Consider the following 22,040-nt stretch of genomic DNA (forward strand, 5'->3'; position numbering starts at 1 on the left):
ACCACTGTTGCAAGCTGCCCACACACAAATCACAGGCCACACATATTGGCAGCTATTCAACCATGATAGGCACACCCACCCAGACACACGTCCTGCTTTCTTGCAGGAGAAAGTGGCGCACATCAGGAGGCAGCAAGTGGCAGTGGCATTTGGCCCCTCGAGCCTGTTCCGCCATTCAATGAGATCATGATGGACCTGTCATCTAACTTCATTTATCCGCCTTAGCCCCATATCCCTTAATACCCTTGGTTCACAGAAATCTATCAATCTCAGATTTAGAATTCACAATTGAGATAGCGTCAACTGCTGTTTGCAGAAGAGCGTTCCAAACCTTGCATGTAGCAGCGTTTCCTAACTTCACTCCTGCACGTCGCTACTCTAAATGTTAGGCTATGTCCCTGCGTCCTAGTATTCAAGTCTAGGAGACCTCCAAAAACAGTTACGAATTTCTCGGCAGCCAGAAGAAATAATCCAGCAACTAACCTGTAAATCCTGCATGGTCCTTTTAAATAGCACCGGTGTGGGTCCTCCAGGCACTCTAAGACGCATTCAGACGGTTGGGGTTAAGACTATGTGTTGAGTTGAGCGTTAAGTTCCAAAATGGTGTCTGTCATTTTAAATCAGCTTGGCACACTGATTGTATCCATTTTCTCCCTACTTTACATGCTTTCGGCGTTCGTTATCTGTGCCTGCGCTAACTCCTATATCAAGATGGCATTCGGCACACATCACACTGGAAACGTGCGTGTGCAGCCAAGACGCCACCTTGGCAATTCGGGAGGCCGCGTAGCGCCGAAACAACGGGCGCTACACGGCCCAATTTAGCGCCCTGTGATTTTCTTTTTGCAATAAAGCAGAGTGAAGCAATGACTTTTGAACTCTTTTTCCAAGATAACTTTGACAGGAAAAGTAAGGTAACTAGCTATATACAAGGAAAACAAAGCTGACTCTGCTGCTTTCACCAGTCTCCATCCCAGTCTTAACCTTATGGATGTCTTAGTCCTAGTTCCAAACCAGGAGCTCTTCTACTTTCTGCTTCTGCTCCCATTCTCATCTCCAGGGATGCCTCCGTTCCTAATCTTTGCCTCGGATTTTATTGTACCCAGTTGTCAGATAATAGGAAGTTGACTCTGATTTATCCGTGCTTCAACTCAGGCCTAATGCCCCCTTCATTCACCCACCCAAGTGTTCTGTTCACTGGTGTGTGTTGTATTCCCCACCCAACTGTTCCAGTCCTCAGTCTGTGTCCCCAACTATCCATAAGTAATGTCACTGGAGAACTATTATATTTGTGAAAGCTTTTCATGTTCGTCATTGAAGGAAGTTATGGTTTTCATTAATGTAGCAGCAAACTCAAACATTTTATTCATGGAATGCTATAAATCAAGAAATGTCCTTTGGTTCTGTAATTTTGTAATATAGAACGCACAGAAATAGTTTCTGTGAAGAAGAATACATGTTTATTTTGGAAGGTAAACCAATAAGTAATCAAAGGGTGTTGTTAAAAGATATGAGAATCTGCTGTGCCCAGATTGATTATTCACTGCCTTATGGATGCAACTTATAATAATAGGAGAGCTGCTGTTCACAACAGGAGTTTACCGAAGAAAGCTCATTCCCAGGGTTTATCAGGCAGAAAACAATCTATTTGTGACATTTACAAAATCTAGGCTGACATTCCAGCGCAGTACTGAGTGAATGCTTCACTGTTGGAGCTGCAGTCTTTCAGATGAGAATTTAAACCGAGGCCCCATCTGCCCTCTCAGGTCGATGTAAAAGATCCTATGACATTATTCGAAGAAGAGCAGGGGAGTTCTCCTCGGTGTCCTGGCCAATATTTATTCCTCAACCAACATCACTAACACAGAATATCTTACAATTATCACATTGCTGTTTGTGGGACCTTACTGTGCACAAATTGGCTGCCACCAATTACAACAGTGACTATGCTACAAAAGGACTTAATTGACTGTAAAGTGCTTTGGGATGCCCTGAGGTTGTGAAAGGCGGTATATAAATGCAAGTCTTTCTTTTTTCAATATCAAGAAATTTCAGAAATTTACTAACAGATGAGTGAATCAATTTGGGTTCAATTCCAGCTAAGCTCATCAAAACTCATGGAACGAACCCAAGGTTAAGCCAGTTTTCTCTTTTTCATGGTGGGATTAATAGCAATGCCAAATACACTAGGCCTCCTATTAAATACCTTATCTGCCGTGACTTGCGTTCCATAAATGATCCTCAGTGATCCTGATGTTCAAAATTACCCATGAACAATAAATTCCTGACTGCTGACTCTAATGTGACTCATTGAGATGCCCACCTGCACTGCAAGATCTGAGGTAAATTGACACAAATGAAATGACCTATGAGGAGAACTTGAGTAAAATGGGCCCATATTCTCCGGAGTTTAGAAGAATGAGAGGTGATCTCATTGAAACACATAGCATTCTTAGAGGGCTTGACAAGGTAGGTGCTGAGAGGCTGTTTCCCCTGGCTGGAGAGTCTAGAACTAGGGGTCATAGTCTCAGGATAAGGGGTCGGTCATTTAGGACTGAGATGAGGAGAAATTTTTTCACTCAGAGGGTGGTGAATCTTTGGAATTCTCTACCCCAGAAGGCTGTGGATGCTCAGTCATTGAGTATATTCAAGGCTGAGATCGATATATTTTTGGACTCTAAGGGAATCAAGGGATATGGGGATCGGGCGGGAAAGTAGAGTCGAGGTCGAAGATCAGCCATGATCTTATTGAATGATGGAGCAGGTTCGAGGGGCCGTATGGCCTACTCCTGCTCCTATTTCTTATGTTCTTATGTTTTTATGACCTTTCCTTTGATATAGAGTGCCAATAAAAAGTGGGTGCCAGGACATTTGAAATGTTATTTCAGCTACCATGAGCCTGTCTAGATTTAATTAAAGAACAAGGATGAGAAATTTCGCTGTATATCATACCTGCAAATTTAAGTTGGTTCTCCTGAACTCCGGAACTAGATGCTCAGCTTGTTTTCATTCAAACAATTCTAACTCATGGTATAATAATTTTTTCTTCTTGAATTTTATTAAAGCCAAAATGACTGGAGAGCAGAAAACAAAACAGTGCAAGGCACCAAAGCGGACTGGGTCTCTCTCCTGACCTGGTAAGCTAATGGAACAGTGTCGTTCTTCTTAAAATAACTTAAAAAATCTTCAGTGTAGTTTTACACTTGCTTATACTGCTATCAAAGTATTTTTGTGTTTGAGAATTTCTGCATGAATGACCATACTTAGAATCTTTGGGCTCGATATTACCAGGGCGGCGGGTGCGCGGCGGGGGGGCGATTGGGCGCGTGGGTAACGCACCCGGTGAAATCAGTCTGCTCCACGCGCAATCGCAGGCTGATTGGATCCACTTACCTGTTGTTCCGGGTTCCCCGCTGCTGAGCTGCGCGTCGGGTGGACTGCGCATGCGCAGTAAGGTCTGTCAGCTGGAGGAGCTCTATTTAAAGGGGCAGTCCTCCACTGACTGATGCTGCAAGAAATAGGAAAAATTACAGCATGGAGCAGCCCAGGGGGAAGGCTGCTCCCAGGTTTAATGATGCCTCACTCCAGGTATCATTGGATGGGGTGAGGAGGAGGGGGAGAACAGAGATCTTCCCCCCGGCGGGCGGGAGGAAGCGGCCTGCCTCTGCCACCAAGAAGACCTGGCTCAAGGTGGCAGAGGAGGTCACCTGCACCACCAACATATCGCCCACCTGCATACAGTGCAGGAGGCGCTGCAATGACCTCAGTAGGTCAGCCAACGTGAGTACACTTACTCATTCCCCTACACTCTGTCTGCCACATCACCGCCCCCACCCCACATCTTCTTCTGCACTGCCAACACTACTCTGTCACATCACTCCTCACACCCACTCAAACCTCATCCTCATCTTACCTGCACTTACTCACCTCGCCAGTACTCATCCCGCCACTACCACTCAACCCAATCCTCATACAATCTCATGGATCTATCTCATACCCTCTCATGCATCTCTTTCACGGTCAGCCTCACTCAACCTGCCACTACCTGTGCTGCAGCCACAGGGCATGCATCACATATGTGCAGTAGGCAGCGGAAGGCAAACGTGTCGTGAGCATGAAGGGGATGCACAAGGGTGTTTGAGGGTTTGTCATGGTGTTTACTTATATTTAATTTTTGAGCAACTCACATCACATATTATATTGGCACCACTACTGCCACGTCTTTGCGAATCTTGTCTGGTTTGTGCAATGATGCCCTTTCCTGAGGATCACAATGAAGACCCACACCTGATGACACCCATTGTGTCACTGCAGAGTGGGTGTAGGTGTATTTGCAGGGCTCTTTTGTGCAGACGACTGAGAGACGTCGGCGATGTCCCCGGTGGCACCCTGGAAGGATGTGGAAGAGAAGTTGTTGAGGGCAGTGGTGACTTTGACAGCGACAGGTAAGAAGATTGTGCTCGGGCCAGCCGGGAGCAGCTTGGCATGAAGGAGGCTGCAGATGTCCACGACTACATGTCGAGTGACTCTGAGCCTCCGTGTGCACTGCTGCTCAGAGAGGTCCAGGAAGCTGAGCCTCGGTCTGTGGACCCTGTGGCGAGGGTAGTGCCCTCTGCGACGCATCTCTCTCTGTGGTTGCCCTCCCTCCTGCTGTGCAGGTGGAAGTGTCACAGCACTGTGTTGAGGAGCTCCACGTGGCAGAGGTAGACGGCGTGGCCGGTGAGGCTGGTGATGCTGTTCACCCTCCGAGGAGGTCATGACTGCAGCTACGGCGGCTCCCATCCGGAAGATGTACATCTGAGGGGGTCCGCAAGGTAGGTACATGTGTCTGGACACCGGGGTAAGTGTGCAAGTTGGTGAATTTGATTGTTAGGAGGAGGGTGGTGGAGGCCAAACTTTGTCCAAAGTGACAGAGTGGCCTCCTGCAATGAGTGAGGGTCTCCCCCCGCCACCTGTCAAATGGACGTTTGCAGCTGCCACAGGCTGATGGCTGCAACACGTCCATTTGAACTGGGAGTGTTTCCCCCAGTACGGGAAACAGTCCCAGTTGTTTGCAAAATCCCACCCCATGTAAAATATCTCCTTAATCAGGTCTCTAAATGACCTGAAATACCTAAATAAATAGCTTAAGTGGCACCCCGCCTGCGGGAGTCCCACATGCGGGGGCTGCGTGCGCACGTCAACGTGTCTGTGGGAAACCCGGAAGTGGGCGGGTTGTAGCCAGGCTCCCGCCCCGCCCCGGGAATCCCCGATTTTCGGAGCACCCCCCCCAGGAATGCACCCGATAGCGGGTGCTAATATCGAGCCCTTTCTGTTTGAAACAGATTAAAACTGCGTGGGGCAGAGAAAGGAGGTGGGAGATTGTTTAGGGTGGCATATTTTAATAGATATTTTTCAATAGTGCTGTACAATGTTATTGCCCTGATCCCTAGTAAATTAAGGTGATAATTTGAACAATGGCCATAACTCTGTTAACAAACTCAACATGCAGGAAATTAGGCTCTTCAGTTTTGTAAGCAGGAAATTAGGCCCTTCAGTACTATATGGTAAAACTACATGACAGGTATGATATATAGCAAAATGCCACATGTCAGCCAGGTCAAGAAAGCTTCATTTACAGAGTGCGAGTAATGATGGATATGATGTTTAACAAGAGGCCTATTGTATTTCGCATTGCTATTAATCTCTTCATGAAATTCAAGACCAGAAGTGCATTATATCATTGTTGGATTTCAACCTCTACTGATCGAGGTAGAAGCAAACATCTTTCTCTCTTTAGTAAAAGCATATTTACAGTTAGGCTTAATGAACTGTGGATGGCTGTAGAGATCCTTTCTCAGTGATTCAAAAGAGTTAGTATCATAAAAAGGAGATGTCATTGTTCACCTTAACTGCTGCTGGTACTGCAGCCTGTAGCTATCAGGGTACTTGCACCTTAGGCAAATCTACTATGGGAGGTAAGGAAAAATAATGTTGTGTAATGTAAATAACTGAGAGTAAGAGGTTTTGAGGAAGCAAGAACAATGAAATTTACTTGCATCTTAAGCAAACGTTGTAAAGTAGTAGGTAAATAATATAACCAATGAGAGCTTTGTCTTGCAGTATAGGCAGCATTTAACATTAACGTGTCATTTTGCAGCTATAATATTTCAGGAACTCTGCTGTACTCCAGCAACAGGAAACTCACTGCCTTGCGTAGGTGATGAGCAGCAGAAACTACCCTTTGTGGAAGATGTTCTAGTGTGTAATTTACATTCTTTTATGTACTTTCTGTATAAGCAAATGTGTAGCTTAGTGCCTTATGAAAAATCCTTCTTGAATGAAATAAAATCAGAAGGTAATCAATCTAACTTTAATAACTACACTGCCAATGCATTCATATCTGAAGCTATTCATTGCTTCTCAAGACTGCTGTTCTCAAATCTGAGGATTAGGATGGGATTGAAGAGCACTTTGAAATGTTATCCAACACCTGAGGAACTTACCACAGGCCTTCTTTGAAAACGTAAACATAATCATCACAGGGACCAGGAATTGCACTGAAACCTTAACCTCACAACTTAAGGAAACAAGAAACAAGTTTCCAAGCACTCAGGTGACTGAGTGTAATTAATGTGCAAATTGACATTAATTATGGAGACATCACATTTTGCATCACAGTATGCAGATTGACTTGGTATAGTTAACTGAGCAACTGTCAACCTGTTGATTATACTGGTACACTAACTACCACTTTCCACTATGGAGCTCAAGGATGTCAATAGTCAGACCTTGTTTGAGTCTTCCCAGTGCCAGGCTGACAGGATTGTTGCAATGTTGTGCCTGGTGTACCGCTGTTCTGTTGCGCAGGAACCTTGTGGTGTATTTTTCTTTCTACTATATAATGCTGCATATCTGTCTGAGACCAGCAGATATAGAGTTTGAAGCAAGACTGCTGTTCTATTGCTAGGCTGCATCATCGGGAATGAGTTCTGCACATGCATACTAACACATATGCAGAGTTCCACACTCCTTGGCTGGTAATTTTATTTTAAATTATGTTTCAAGAGTGTAGGCTGGAGCATCTGTTATCATTTTTGTCTTTTTATTCTAGCACCCTGATTTTAACTTTGGGCGGGTTTTGGAGGGTGGGTAGTGGGGTGAGTTTGAAATTCACCTGCTGCCTCATAAAACAGGCCTGGAAGTTATATCAGGGCTGTACAAAGCACATCATTAGCACATTTCATTAAATATTATGGTTACTCTGAGTAAACTGTTTAATCCACATGAGTAGCTGCCTAATGTCTCATGGTTCAGAATGGCTAAATAATGTTGCAAACTGATTTTTAATGGCACTGAACAACAGTTTCATTATGCGGCATGAATTGCACATAAAAAGCTATCAGTGTCACCAATGGTTTTTCCATAAACTCCAGCCGTACTCTCTCGGAATGGTGTGTTAGGCTGTAAACAATTGACAGTAAGAAAGAAGACTTTGTAAGAAAGAAGCTTTGGTTCAGTGGTAACACTCTCGCCTCTGAGTCAGAAGGTCACGGGTTCAAGCCCCACTCCAGAAACCTGAGCAAATAATCCAGGTTTACACTTCAGTGTAGCACTGAGGGAGTGCTGCACTGTCGGAGGTGCTAACTGTCGGATGAGACGTTAAACCAAGGCCCTGTCTGCCATCTCAGGTAAATGTAAAAGATCCCATGGCACCATTTGGAGAATAGTTGAGAAGTTCTCTCAGTGTCCTGGCTAATATTTATCCCTCAACCAACTCATAAAAACAGTTGATCTGGTCATTTATTTCATTGCTGTTTGTGGGAGCTTGCTGTGCACAGATTCACTGCCGTGTTTCCTACATTACAACAGTGACTACACTTCAAAAGCACTTCATTGGCTGTATATGCCTCTCCACCTCTCTCTCCTTCTTTAAGATGCTGCTTAAAACCCACCTTTTTGACCAAACTTCTGGTCACCTGTTCTAATATCTCCTTATGTGACTCAGTGCCAAGTTTGTCTGTTAACGCTCCTGTGAAGCGCCTTGGGACATTTTACTACCGTAAATTACCACAACTAACAGGAGGAGGAGGCTCCGTGAACATCCCCATCCTCAATGATAGCAGAGCCCAACACGTGAGTGCAAAAGACAAGGCTGAAGTGTGTGCAACCATCATCAGCCAGAAGTGCTGAGTGGATGATCCATCTCAGCTTCCTCCTGAGGACCCACCATCACAGAAGCCAGTCTTCAGCCAATTCGATTCACTCCACATCATACCAAGAAACGGCTGAGTGCACTGAATACAGCAAAGGCAATGGGCTCCGACAACATCCCGGCTGTAGTGCTGAAGACCTGTGCTCCAGAACTAGCCATGCATCTAGCCTAGCTGTTGCAGTACATCGACAACACTGGAATCTACCCAACAAAGTGAAAAATTGCCCACAACAAAAAGCAGGACAAATCCAATCCGGCCAATTACCACCCCATCAGTCTACTCTCAATCATCAGCAAAGTGATGGAAGGTGTCGTCGACAGTGCTATCAAGCGGCACTTACTCACCAATAACCTGCTCACCGATGCTCAGTTTGGGTTCCGCCAGAACCACTCTGCTCCAGACCTCATTACAGCCTTGGTCCAAACATGGACAAAAGAGCTGAATTCCAGAGGTGAGGTGAGAATGTCTGCCCTTGACATCAAGGCAGCATTTGACCAAGTGTGGCATCAAGGAGCCCTAGTAAAATTTAAATCGATGGGGATCAGGGGGAAAACTCTCCAGCGGCTGGAGTCGTATTTAGCACAAAGGAAGATAGTATTGGTTGTTGGAGGCCAATCATCTCAGCCCCAGGACATCGCTGCACAAGTTTCTCAGGGCAGTATCCTAGGCCCAACAATCTTCAGCTGCTTCATCAATGACTTTCCCCCATCATAAGGTCGGAAGTGGGGATGTTTGCTGATGATTGCACAGTGTTCAGCTCCATTCACAACCCCTCAGATAATGAAGCAGTCCGTGCCCGCAAGCAGCAAGACCTGGACAACATTCAGGCTTGGCTGTTAAGTGGCAAGTAACATTCGTGCCAGACAAGTGCCAGCAATGATCATCTCCAACAAGAGAGAGTCTAACCACCTCCTCATGACATTCAACAGCATTACCATCGGTGAATCCCCCACCATCAACATCCTGGGGTTACTATTGACTAGAAACTTAACTGGACCAGCCACATAAGTACTGTGGCTACAAGAGCAGGTCAGAGGCTGGGTATTCTGCAGCGAGTGACTCACTTCCTGACTCCCCAAAGCCTTTCCACCATCTACAAGGCACAAGTCAGGAGTGTGATGGAATACTCTCCACTTGCCTGGATGAGTGCAGCTCCAATAACACTCAAGAAGCTCGACACCATCCAGGACAAAGCAGCCTGCTTGATTGGCACCCCATCCACCACCCTAAACATTCACTCCCTTCACCACTGGCGCACCGTGGCTGCAGTGAGTACCATCCTCAGGATGCACTGCAGCAACTCGCCAAGGCTTCTTCGACAGCACCTCCCAAACTCACGACCTCTACCACCTAGAAGGACAAGAGCAGCAGGCACATGGGAACACCACCACCTGCATGTTCCCCTCCAAGTCACACACCATCCCGACTTGGAAATATATCGCCGTTCCTTCATCGTCGCTGGGTCAAAATCCTGGGACTCCCTACCTAACAGCACTGTGGGAAAACCTTCACCAGATTGGGAGAGTCTGTTGGCAGGCAAAGGGACGTCTGGTAAGTGGGAGGCTTTCAAAAGTGTGTTAACCAGGGTTCAGGGTAAGCACATTCCTTATAAAGTGAAGGGCAAGGCTGGTAGAAGTAGGGAACCTTGGATGACTCGGGAGATTGAGGCACTAGTCAAAAAGAAGAAGGAGGCATATGACATGCATCGGCAGCTGGGATCAAGTGGATCCCTTGAAGAGTATAGAGATTGCCGGAGTAGAGTTAAGAGAGAAATCAGGAGGGCAAAAAGGGGATATGAGATTGCTTTGGCAGATCAGGCAAAGGTGAATCCAAAGAGCTTCTACAAATACATAAAGGGCAAAAGGGTAACTAGGGAGAGAGTAGGGCCTCTTAAGGATCAACAAGGTCATCTATGTGCGGAACCACAAGAGATGGGTGAGATCCTGAATGAATATTTCACATCGGTATTTACGGTTGAGAAAGGCATGGATGTTAGGGAACTTGGGGAAATAAAGTGATGTCTTGAGGAGTGTACATATTACAGAGAGGGAGGTGCTGGAAGTCTTAACGCGCATCAAGGTAGATAAATCTCCGGGACCTGATGAAATGTATCCCAGGATGTTATGGGAGGTTAGGGAGGAAATTGCGGGTCCCCTAGCAGAGATATTTGAATCATCCACCGCTACAGGTGAGGTGCCTGAAGATTGGAGGGTAGCAAATGTTGTGCCTTTGTTTAAGAAGGGCGGCAGGGAAAAGCCTGGGAACTACAGACCAGTGAGCCTGACATCTGTAGTGGGTAAGTTGTTAGAGGGTATTCTGAGGGACAGGATCTACAGGCATTTGGAGAGGCAGGGACTAATTAGGAACAGTCAGCATGGTTTTGTGAGAGGAAAATCATGTCTCACGAATTTGATTGAGTTTTTTGAAGGGGTAACCAAGAAGATAGATGAGGGCTGTGCAGTAGACGTGGTCTACATGGACTTCAGCAAAGCATTTGACAAGGTACCGCATGGTAGGTTGTTACATAAGGTTAAATCTCATGGGATCCAAGGTGAGGTAGCCAATTGGATACAAAATTGGCTTGACGACAGAAGACAGAGGGTGGTTGTAGAGGGTTGTTTTTCAAACTGGATGCCTGTGTCCAGCGGTGTGCCTCAGGGATCGGTGCTGGGTCCGCTGTGATTTGTTATTTATATTAATGATTTGGATGAGAATTTAGGAGGCATGGTTAGTAAGTTTGCAGATGACACCAAGATTGGTGGCATTGTGGACAGTGAAGAAGGTTATCTAGGATTGCAACGGGATCTTGATAAATTGGGCCAGTGGGCCGATGAATGGCAGATGGAGTTTAATTTACATAAATGTGAGGTGATGCATTTTGGTAGATCGAATCGGGCCAGGACCTACTCCGTTAATGGTAGGGCGTTGGGGAGAGTTATAGAACAAAGAGATCTGGGAGTACAGATTCATAGCTCCTTGAAAGTGGAGTCACAGGTGGATAGGGTGGTGAAGAAGGCATTCAGCATGCTTGGTTTCATTGGTCAGAACATTGAATGCAGGAGTTGGGATGTCTTGTTGAAGTTGTACAGGGCATTGGTGAGGCCACACTTGGAGTACTGTGTACAGTTCTGGTCACCCTATTATAGAAAGGATATTATTAAACTAGAAAGAGTGCAGAAAAGATTTACTAGGATGCTACTGGGACTTGATGGTTTGACTTACAGGGAGAGGTTAGACAGACTGGGACTTTTTTCCCTGGAGAGTAGGAGGTTAAGGGGTGATCTTATAGAAGTCTATAAAATAATGAGGGGCATAGATAAGGTCGATAGTCAAAATCTTTTCCCAAAGGTAGGGGAGTCTATAACGAGGGGGCATAGATTTAAGGTGAGAGGGGAGAGATACAAAAGGGTCCAGAGGGGCAATTTTTTCACTCAAAGGGTGGTGAGTGTCTGGAACGAGCTGCCAGAGGCAGTAGTAGAGGCGGGTACAATTTTGTCTTTTAAAAAGCATTTGGACAGTTACATGGGTAAGATGGGTATAGAGGGATATGGGCCAAGTGCAGGCAATTGGGACTAGCTTAGTGGTATAAACTGGGCGACATGGACATGTTGGGCCGAAGGGCCTGTTTCCATGTTGTAACTTCTATGATTCTATGATTCTATGGACTGCAGCGGTTCAAGAAGGTGGCTCACCACCACCTTCTCAAGGGCAATTAGTGATGGGCAATAAATGCTGGCCTTGCCAGCGACGCCCACATCCCATGAACAAATAAAAACAAATTATCATGCTATATAAATGCAAGAAGTTGTTGTTGTTATGCCCCCCTGTTCTGGACTCCCCCATCAGAGGAAACAATTTCTCTCTATGTACCCTATCAAGTCCTTTAATTATCTTAAACACCTTAATTAGATTAACCCTTAATCTTCTATAGAGATGGGAGTACAAGCCTTGTCTATGCAACCTAGCCTCATAATTTAACCCCTTTAGCCCTGGTATCATTCTGCTGAATCTGCACTACACCCACTCCAAGGCCAAAATACCCTTCCTGACGTGCGGTGCCCAGAACTGAATGTAGTACTCCAGATGCGGTCTAACCAGAGCTCTATACAACAATAGTATAACTTCCACACCTTTGTATTCCACCTGCTTGAGATAAAGGCTAACATTCCATTAGTGTTTTAAATTATTTTGTGCACCTGTCCTCTAGTTTTTAGTAACATCACTAGTCACATCCTGCCAATTAGCGGGTAGGCGGGATGGCAGCGGCGGGGGTGGGGGGTGGCGATTGGGCGCGTGGCAAACCCGCATGAACCAAACTTACCATTTCCGACATGATCGCACGTTGATTGATAGTGGCTAACGCCCTCTCCGGGTTTCGCGCCCGGCAGCCACTGATTGACAAGCTGGCTGCCATCAGGAGCTGCAATGCGAGTTGGGGGGGAGTGGTGGGAAAGAGAGAGAGCAAGACGTCATCCGGCGCTGGAACGGATGACCAGGGGGGAGGAGAGTGGAAGATCGGGGGCGAGAGGGTAAGATTGGGGGAGAGCTGGGGGAAATGGGGGGGACATCGGGAGGATGAAGAGGGGGACCACTGGAGCGGGAGACATCGGACATCAGAGCAGGTTTCAAAGGTAGGTGCATTTAGTGTTTTCACTTCATTGCATGTTTTTTTATTTAATTTATCTAGTTTCTTGTTCCCTGATCTAGCCCTTCGGGTTTTACCAGGCATGAATTAGAAGTGGTGGGCAAGCCGCCCAGGTAAGTTAAAAATCTTTCTAATCCCTTACTCTGTCACAGGTAAAGTGCCTTAAGTACCTCAATGAGGTACATTTGGGTCTTTAACTGTCATCCCGTCGGCTTTAATTGCACTCGCATTTGCCTCCTAAAATCATCCCCCTTATCCATACTCTCTATCTCCTACCTCACAACGAATTACCAACCCATGTCACAAGGTTATCCTCGAATGTGTGAGGACTAGAAGGGTGAGCTTCTATGGTGGGCAGCACTGTGCACTATCTGCACTGAGAGTGAAGTCTCAGGATCTGATAGCACTGAGATGTGATGGGGTCTGTCAGCACTAGGAAGGCATTCCGAGGTATGACAGCACTTTGGAGGGCGGGGAAGGGGGGGCGGCAGTGTGGTGGTGGAGGCTCCCAGAACCTGGGAGCATTGAGGAAGTTATGAGATACTGACAACGGATCCAGGGTAGTGTTAGGGGGATGGAGTCTGGAGCATGAGGAGTGGGAATCTGGGCTGTGTTAGAATTGTAGGGCAGGTGTTTTTGGGTGCACATATACTGGGGTTGGGTCTTTGGTTTTGGATGGGAATCCTTGTTTCTGGCAGCCCCATGGGGGTAGTCCTGGAATTGGGAACACTGGAAAGGGAATCCCAAAGTGTGGGTGTCTTGGGGTGTGGGAACATTTGTGGGAGGAAGACGTCAGGTGTGTTGGTACTTAGGGTAGAGTCCCAGAATGTGTCAGCACTTGGAGGAACTAAGTCTGGATCATGGAGGCTTGGCTGTGTCAGAATTGGAGGGGGTGCTCTTAGATTGTGCATGCTGGGGAGGGTAGAGGGGGTCCAGGATATGGAAGGATTTTGGGGTACAGCATTCAGGAGTAGTGGTGAGAGGGGTTTTTGCTTCTGGAAGCATTGCAGAGTGTCATCTCAGGGTCTGGGATCAATGGAAGGAAAGTCCTGGCATTTGAATGAACTTGGGAGTGGTGATGCAGCGACTATGTTCACTGTTCCCAGGTCATTGTAAATGCTTTTCGTTGGTGAGAGTGTCCTGATGAGGCCCCCACCTGGTTAGCTCTCCTCTGTACAGAGAAACACATTGCCTGCACTAAACATCTGCAGCAGTCAGCTGAGATTAGGAGTTTAGCAGATTAAAGGATCAAATCCGCAGCTCAGTACCTGTGGTGCCACATGCTGGGACCAGCTATATGTGGGAATATTAAAATGTTCATTCTTATCACACATTTAACAATCTTCCATATGTGAATGCATACGCATTAAGACAACTTAAGGACAAATCCATAATAGAATCTTTGTCTGGAATGGTCATCAGCATATTGCAGTAAATAAATCTTTGTTAATCACCCCAATATTGAATCCTTGGGGATGACACTGTGATGAGAGTGCTCTTGTCCTGGTGCCGTAAGTGTAGCATAAAACTGCTGGTGAGGCACAAGCCATAAAGTATTGATCTAAGTGAGAATAACTTCTCTTTTTTTCTTCATGCTACCATTGGTATAACTAGAATCACCGTGAAGCTGGCATTTTGTTTACTTCATTTTAAAAAAAAACTTAGGCTTTTTCCTTTATCATCATTTAATTCTCTTGGATTAAAAAGAACAGCCTGACTCAGCATTATCTCTTCTGAATGAATAGAAAATACACTAGGAGTACAGGAGGCTGTTTGAATGATCCATATGTGTATATATACATATATATATTAGACAAACACACACACACATATATTTAAGTGTGCATGTGCAGAGTTCTGTGACCCCCACCTTACCAGAATAGCTGTCTGAAAGGGCATTGTAACTGCATGCTGTGCCCCCCCTCCCCCACTTTATAAATGGTGCAAGTGCTACAATGGCACGACCTGTATCACAACAGTAATACACAGATCAATGAACATCACGAATTTATAGTAGCAGCATTGCTCCTTGGTGCCTCAGATTCAGGGGCATATGTGTTAAATCATTTAACTGAGCAATTAAAAAAAATTTTTTTTATTCGTTCACGGGATGTGGGTGTCGCTGGCGAGGCCAGCATTTATTGCCCATCCCTAATTGCCCTCGAGAAGGTGGTGGTGAGCCGCCTTCTTGAACCGCTGCAGTCCGTGTGGTGACGGTTCTCCCACAGTGCTGTTAGGAAGGGAGTTCCAGGATTTTGACCCAGCGACAATGAAGGAACGGCGATATATTTCCAAGTCGGGATGGTGTGTGACTTGGAGGGGAACCTGCAGGTGGTGTTGTTACCATATGCCCATTGAGATGAAGGCAGTCGAAGTGAAGCACTGCTGGAAGATCTCTTTCATTTTGGGCCCCTCTGGAAATTTATCTGGTCTAGATGACTTATTTTCTCTGTATTGTGAATGAGACATAACAAAGGAGAAAAGCTTTCTCCAGAAGGACCTAGCTGGTGGCAGTAGTTGTACATATGCACATTTCGGGTGAGACCCTTCAGATGAAGTGTTAATCTGCCTTCCTCTGACCGACCCATTGTAAATTTTCCAGCTCTGTATGAACATTTATCAAATTATCATTCCATTTTTAATCATTTCCCATCTAGATTCTCTGCACTATGTACCTGTTCCTTGACTAAGAGAATTGGTAAGCAGACCTGATCCCCTGTTTTTGTCAGGCTGTAATTAGAGAGTTTAGGGTGCACATCAGAAAATTTGCACTCTTTCACATTTTCAGTCATTTTGATAAAGGTGGTATAACAATTATTTTCAAAGAAATTTTCGGGGATGTGAAACTCATTTAATTTCTCTTCAGTTCCCCAGGCCTCTGAGACCATCAGTGTGGGTGGAGTGAGCTGCTCCCAAGGTCCCCCATCCCCATGCCTTCTGAGACGCCAGTCAGGAAGCACCTAAAAGGAGTCAAGAGATAATGGGCACTAAATTGGGCTGGGTAGCACCTGTTGTTTTGGCGTTATGCGGCCTCATGGAGATCCAAAATGGCATCCGGAATGCGCACGCACACTTCTAGCGTGATGTACGCCAGACACCATCTTGGTAAAGGGTTTCGTGCACACTCAGATAACGAACACCGGCATCATGTAAAGTAGGGAGAATATACGTTCGATCAGTAAGCAACGCTGATTTAAAGTGATAGACACCATTTTGGCACTTAACGCTCCACTAAACGCACTGTCTTAACCACGACCAGCTAAACATATCTTAGAGTACCTGGAGGACCCCCCCACCAGCGCTACTTAAAGGGACCATGCAGGATTTACAGGTTAGTTGATGGATTATTGCTTCTAACTCAGACCAGCAGATTGGTGAGGTCTGGTGTGCAGATTGGAGGATGTGGGATTTAGTAGTGTGCAACCTTTATTCAATGTTTTAACATAACTCAACAGTTTGTAAAAATAGGGATGGGACCTGCATCTGTGTTTTACGTGTGCGATGTCTGATCTCCATTCAGACTCTGTGCAGGCCGGAATCTTATTTTTTGCAAATAAGAAGTACAGGTTACCTTTAAGAGTCTGGGGCTCCCCCTGCTGGTTGAAAGTGCGAATGTCGTGGAATGGTCGTGTCAAGGCCTCATTTCCTCACATCCACCAGGTAAATTCTCTAGTATGTCTCGTGCTACCTGTGATGGGTCGACCGCACAATTTTCGGGGGTTAACCAATTTAACCCCCAACTTTCCCTGCAAATTACCTTCACCTTTCCAACATCTGCCCACAACAGCACAGCTGAGATTAGGAACTTGATGGGGTGGGAGGATTGAGCCTACATTTTGCACTGCTGTTGTGTTATGAAGAAAAAAATCATATGTGAAGTTTGAATCCAAGTGAGTTGAGTTGTTCACATTTGAAGGGCACTGAAGTGTGGCACATGGTAGATTACTGCGGAGGACCAAGTTCACTCTGTGAATGAGGACGACCATATAACTCATGAGCCTCTTAAGTATCATTTAACTTGTTGCCCTCCTCAGCAAGATAATACATTTCCATTACCATGGAAATGGATTAAGAAGTATGACTGTGGTGGCCAAATATCTTGCATACAATTTACAGCACACAAACAAGCCATTTGGCTGGTGTTCATGCTCCACACCAACCTCCTCCCACTCTATTTACTTCATCTAACCCTATCAACATATCCTTCTATTCCTTTCTCCCTCTAACTTCCCCGTAAACACATCGATGCGATTCGCCTAAATCACTCCACATGGCAGTGAGTTCCACATTCTCACCACTCTCTGAATAAAGAAGTTTCTCCTGAATTCCTTATTGGATTTTTAGTGACTATCTTATATTTATGGTCCCTAGTTTTAGACTCCCACACAAGTAGAAACATCTTCTCCACGTCAACCCTATCGAACCCCTTCATAATTTTAAAGACCTTTATCAGGTCACCTTTCAGTCTTCTCTTTTCTAGAGAAAAGAGCCTCAACTTGTCCAGTCTTTCAATTGTTTAAACAAGTTCAGTGCTTCATCAATGACCTTCCCTCCATCATAAGGTCAGAAATGGGGATGGTTGCTGATGATTGCACAGTGTTCAGTTCCATTCGCAACCCCACTGATAATGAAGCAGTCCGTACCTGCATGCAGCAAGACCTGGACAACATCCAGGCTTGGGCTGATAAGTGGCAAGTAACATTCACGCCAGACAAGTGCCAGGCAATGACCATCTGCAACAAGAGAGAGTATAACCACCTCCCTTTGACATTCAACGGCATTACCATCGCTGAATCCCCCACCATCAACATCTTGGTGGTCACCATTGACCAGAAACTTAACTGGACCAGCCACATAAATACTGTGGCTACAAGAGCAGGTCAGAGGCTGGGTATTCTGTAGCGAGTGACTCACCTCCTGACTCCCCAAAGCCTTTCCACCATCTACAAGGCACAAGTCAGGAGTGTGATGGAATACTCTCCACTTGCCTGGATGAGTGCAGCTCCAATAACACTCAAGAAGCTCGACACCATCCAGGACAAAGCAGCCTGCTTGATTGGCACCCCATCCACCACCCTAAACATTCACTCCCTTCATCACTGGCGCACCGTGGCTGCAGTGAGTACCATCCACAAGTCACACACCATCCTGACTTGAAAATAGATCGCCGTTCCTTCATCATCGTTGGGTCAAAATCCTGGAACTCCCTATCTAATAGCACTGTGGGAGAACCTTCACCACACGGACTGCAGTGGTTCAAGAAGGCGGCTCACCACCACCATCTCAATGGCAATTAGGGATGGGCAATAAATGCTGGCCTTGCCAGCAACACCCACATCCCATGAACGAATAAAAAAAAAGTTGCCAAAACAAAGATTGAATAATTCACTTTACTGGTTTGTTAGTAAGTAATATCTATCCACAAAATGTTTTATGGTCTCACACATTTATTTGATGTTAGTCTAAAATGTTTAGCATAAGCAATTTGGTTGTGGATTTTCTTTGTAATAAACGTATCAAAGTATCCTAAACACAGTGATCCTGAAATTCTTCCAGGGTTCTTCCAGTCTCCTACTGTAACCCTCAAGGAAACAGTGCAAATGGCTGTTTACACTGTTTTCCTTGGGGTTCTTCTGGTCTCCCACTGAAGTTAGGATTGGAGGCGAGGAGAATCTTGGAGGAATTTTAGGGCCAGTATATTTATCCAAGGCTTTTATTTTTTTTAAAAGTTCTTTGTTGGTAAATAGGATAGATATCTGGTATGTCACTCTAATATCAATGAGAATTTATAGCATTACTTCGTCATTAAGTTCTGCCCGTGAGCAATAAATGGAGCACCAATTGTAGAACCAGGCATTTTATGAACGAAATAAGGAAAACCGACATTGTCATTGCTGATATGAGATGATACTACCAGTGCTAATAGCCAAGCTTGCACATAGTGTTCTACTCTCCTGTTTTGAGGAAATTACATATTAGTGAGCAGCTTACAAAGGAAAAAATGGGTTAGGGAAATAAATCACCCTCCCCATCCAGTTACAGAGAAAGCAATAGCGGTGTAGTATATATATTACTAATAAAATATTTATTTTCTGCTCAAAGAGCAAATAATTAATTTGTTTATGTTTGTATGCACCTCAAATAAGTTTAGATTCGCAGTTGTTAAGCCTTTTGAGAATACGTTTGATGATGTTTCTTGTCACATGCTTGTTTGAATGTTTCAAAGAATTGTAGGATCAGTGATTTACTGCAGTTGCTTTTTGTAAAAAGGTTTATAGCATGTCAACATAATTAAAAATGTAGCAGTTCCAGAGGCCGGACATGTTTTATCTACTTGCCATGAATAAAACATGAATCCAACCACATAATATTCAAAGAAAAGTAAAATAACTTCTCAGTCATTTCTCAAATTCTGTTCTTCATGAATTAAAGATCGATACAAGGTTCAATGCTCAAAATTTCGAGAATGAACTGCAAACAATTCCAAGTGGGTCCATGAGTGGTTGAAAAACCCCGGCCTGTAGAATCATAGAATAGAATCATAGAATCGTACAGTACAGTAGGAGGCCATTTGGCCCATTGTGTCTGTGCTGGCTCTTTGAAAGATGTATCTAATTAAATATGCTAATACTTCAAAAAAAATCACAAAATATCCAGGATAAGAATTTTTATGTATTCTGGTCAAGTTGTTGTTGGCAGAGGACATCACAGTGGGCAATGTGCATTCTGTATAGTTAGTGCCTGATAATGCCCATGACTGAAGTGGTAATGATTATGATGTAACAACTGCTAGTTTACTGAGTGATCATCCACTGCTGATTACCAAGAAACAACAGTCAATATACATTACATTTTAACTATGAAGTTTAGATCAAGGCATTCATCAAGCGGGCCCATGAGCTAATGAAGAAATTCAGGCAGTGAAAAGTGCTAGTGATATGAGGTGCCAATTGCTCAACGAGGAGGCCCATGAGTGAGCGAAGCCTTGGAGGGGGAATGAGATTGTGGAGGGCTGCTGAAACAGGACAATTTTAAAATTACAATAACAGCTTATGTGAAGAAATTCAGTCTACATGCACATTATTTTAAATAAAAACTTAATAATCTAAATGTTACATAAAAAGTTAAATTCTTTCTAGCAGCTCAAAAAAAGATGGCAGCAGACAGAAAGTTCACAAACTTGCTCCACAGCCATCCAGTGGCCAGTTTGTGTAATTACAATGTGACGAGTTGACATAGAAAAAAACAATTATAAATGTGGACAAAAGAATTTATAATGGTTGAAAAGTTGACATAAAAGTGTTACAAAAATGTACCAGGAAGTCAGTTTTGGTACACAAGAAGTGCATACAGACATAGGATTTTTAAGATATTAAAAGATAAATTATTGTTCCAGACTGGCTCCAATTTCTAAAATTATTAACAAAAAATTATTCATTCTCAGGATGTGGTGTCAATGGCAAGGCCCTGGCATTTATTGCCCATCCCTAGATGCCATGAGAAGGTGGTGGTGGGCCTTCTGCTTGAACCGCTGGAAGGAGCAGTTTGACGTAAAAATTTGGGAGCGCGCACATTTTTGGGTGCACGGAGGATGCAGGATACAATCCCGGCGCAGAGTACAATCCCGGCGCAGAGTACAATCCCGGCACAGAGTACAATCCCAGAGCAGAGTACAATCCCGGCGCAGAGTACAATCCTGGATCAGAGTACAATCCCGGCGCAGAGTACATTCCTGGATCAGAGTACAATCCCGGCGCAGAGTACATTCCTGGAGCAGAGTACAATCCCAGCACAGAGTACAATTCCGGAGCAGAGTACAATCCCGGAGCAGAGTACAATCCCGGCGCAGAGTACAATCCCAGCACAGGATACAATCCCGGCGCAGAGTACAATCCCGGTGCAGAGTACAATCCCAGAGCAGAGTACAATTCGGCACAGAGTACAATCCCGGCGTAGGATACAATCCCGGAGCAGAGTATAATCCCGGAGCAGAGTACATTCCTGGAGCAGAGTACAATCCCGGCACAGAGTACAATCCCAGAGCAGAGTACAATCCCGGAGCAGAGTACAATCCCGGAGCAGAGTACAATCCCAGCACAGGATACAATCCCGGAGCAGAGTACAATCCCGGAGCAGAGTACAATCCCGGCGTAGGATACAATCCCGGAACAGAGTACAATCCCGGAGCAGAGTACAATCCCGGCGCAGAGTACATTCCTGGAGCAGAGTACAATCTCGGCACAGAGTACAATCCCAGAGCAGAGTACAATCCCGGAGCAGAGTACAATCCCGGAGCAGAGTACAATCCCAGCACAGGATACAATCCCAGAGCAGAGTACAATCCCGGCACAGAGTACAATCCCAGAGCAGAGTACAATCCCGGAGCAGAGTACAATCCCGGAGCAGAGTACAATCCCAGCACAGGATACAATCCCGGAGCAGAGTACAATCCCGGAGCAGAGTACAATCCCGGCGTAGGATACAATCCCGGAGCAGAGTACAATCCCGGAGCAGAGTACAATCCCGGCGTAGGATACAATCCCGGAACAGAGTACAATCCCGGAGCAGAGTACAATCCCGGCGCAGAGTACATTCCTGGAGCAGAGTACAATCTCGGCACAGAGTACAATCCCAGAGCAGAGTACAATCCCGGAGCAGAGTACAATCCCGGAGCAGAGTACAATCCCAGCACAGGATACAATCCCAGAGCAGAGTACAATCTCGGCACAGGATACAATCCCGGAGCAGAGTACAATCCCGGAACAGAGTACAATCCCGGCACAGAGTACAATCTCGGCACAGGATACAATCCCGGCACAGAGTACAATCCCGGCACAGAGTACAATCCCGGCACAGAGTACAATCCCAGAGCAGAGTACAATCCCGGAGCAGAGTACAATCCCAGCACAGGATACAATCCCGGCGCAGAGTACAATCCCGGAGCAGAGTACAATCCCAGCACAGGATACAATCCCGGCGCAGAGTACAATCCCGGAGCAGAGTACAATCCCAGCACAGGATACAATCCCGGCGCAGAGTACAATCCCGGTGCAGAGTACAATCCCAGAGCAGAGTACAATTCGGCACAGAGTACAATCCCGGCGTAGGATACAATCCCGGAGCAGAGTATAATCCCGGAGCAGAGTACAATCCCGGAGCAGAGTACAATCCCGGCATAGGATACAATCCCGGAACAGAGT

The sequence above is a fragment of the Heptranchias perlo genome, chromosome 11, assembly GCF_035084215.1.
Source record: "Heptranchias perlo isolate sHepPer1 chromosome 11, sHepPer1.hap1, whole genome shotgun sequence".
Classification (NCBI taxonomy): Eukaryota; Metazoa; Chordata; class Chondrichthyes; order Hexanchiformes; family Hexanchidae; genus Heptranchias; species Heptranchias perlo.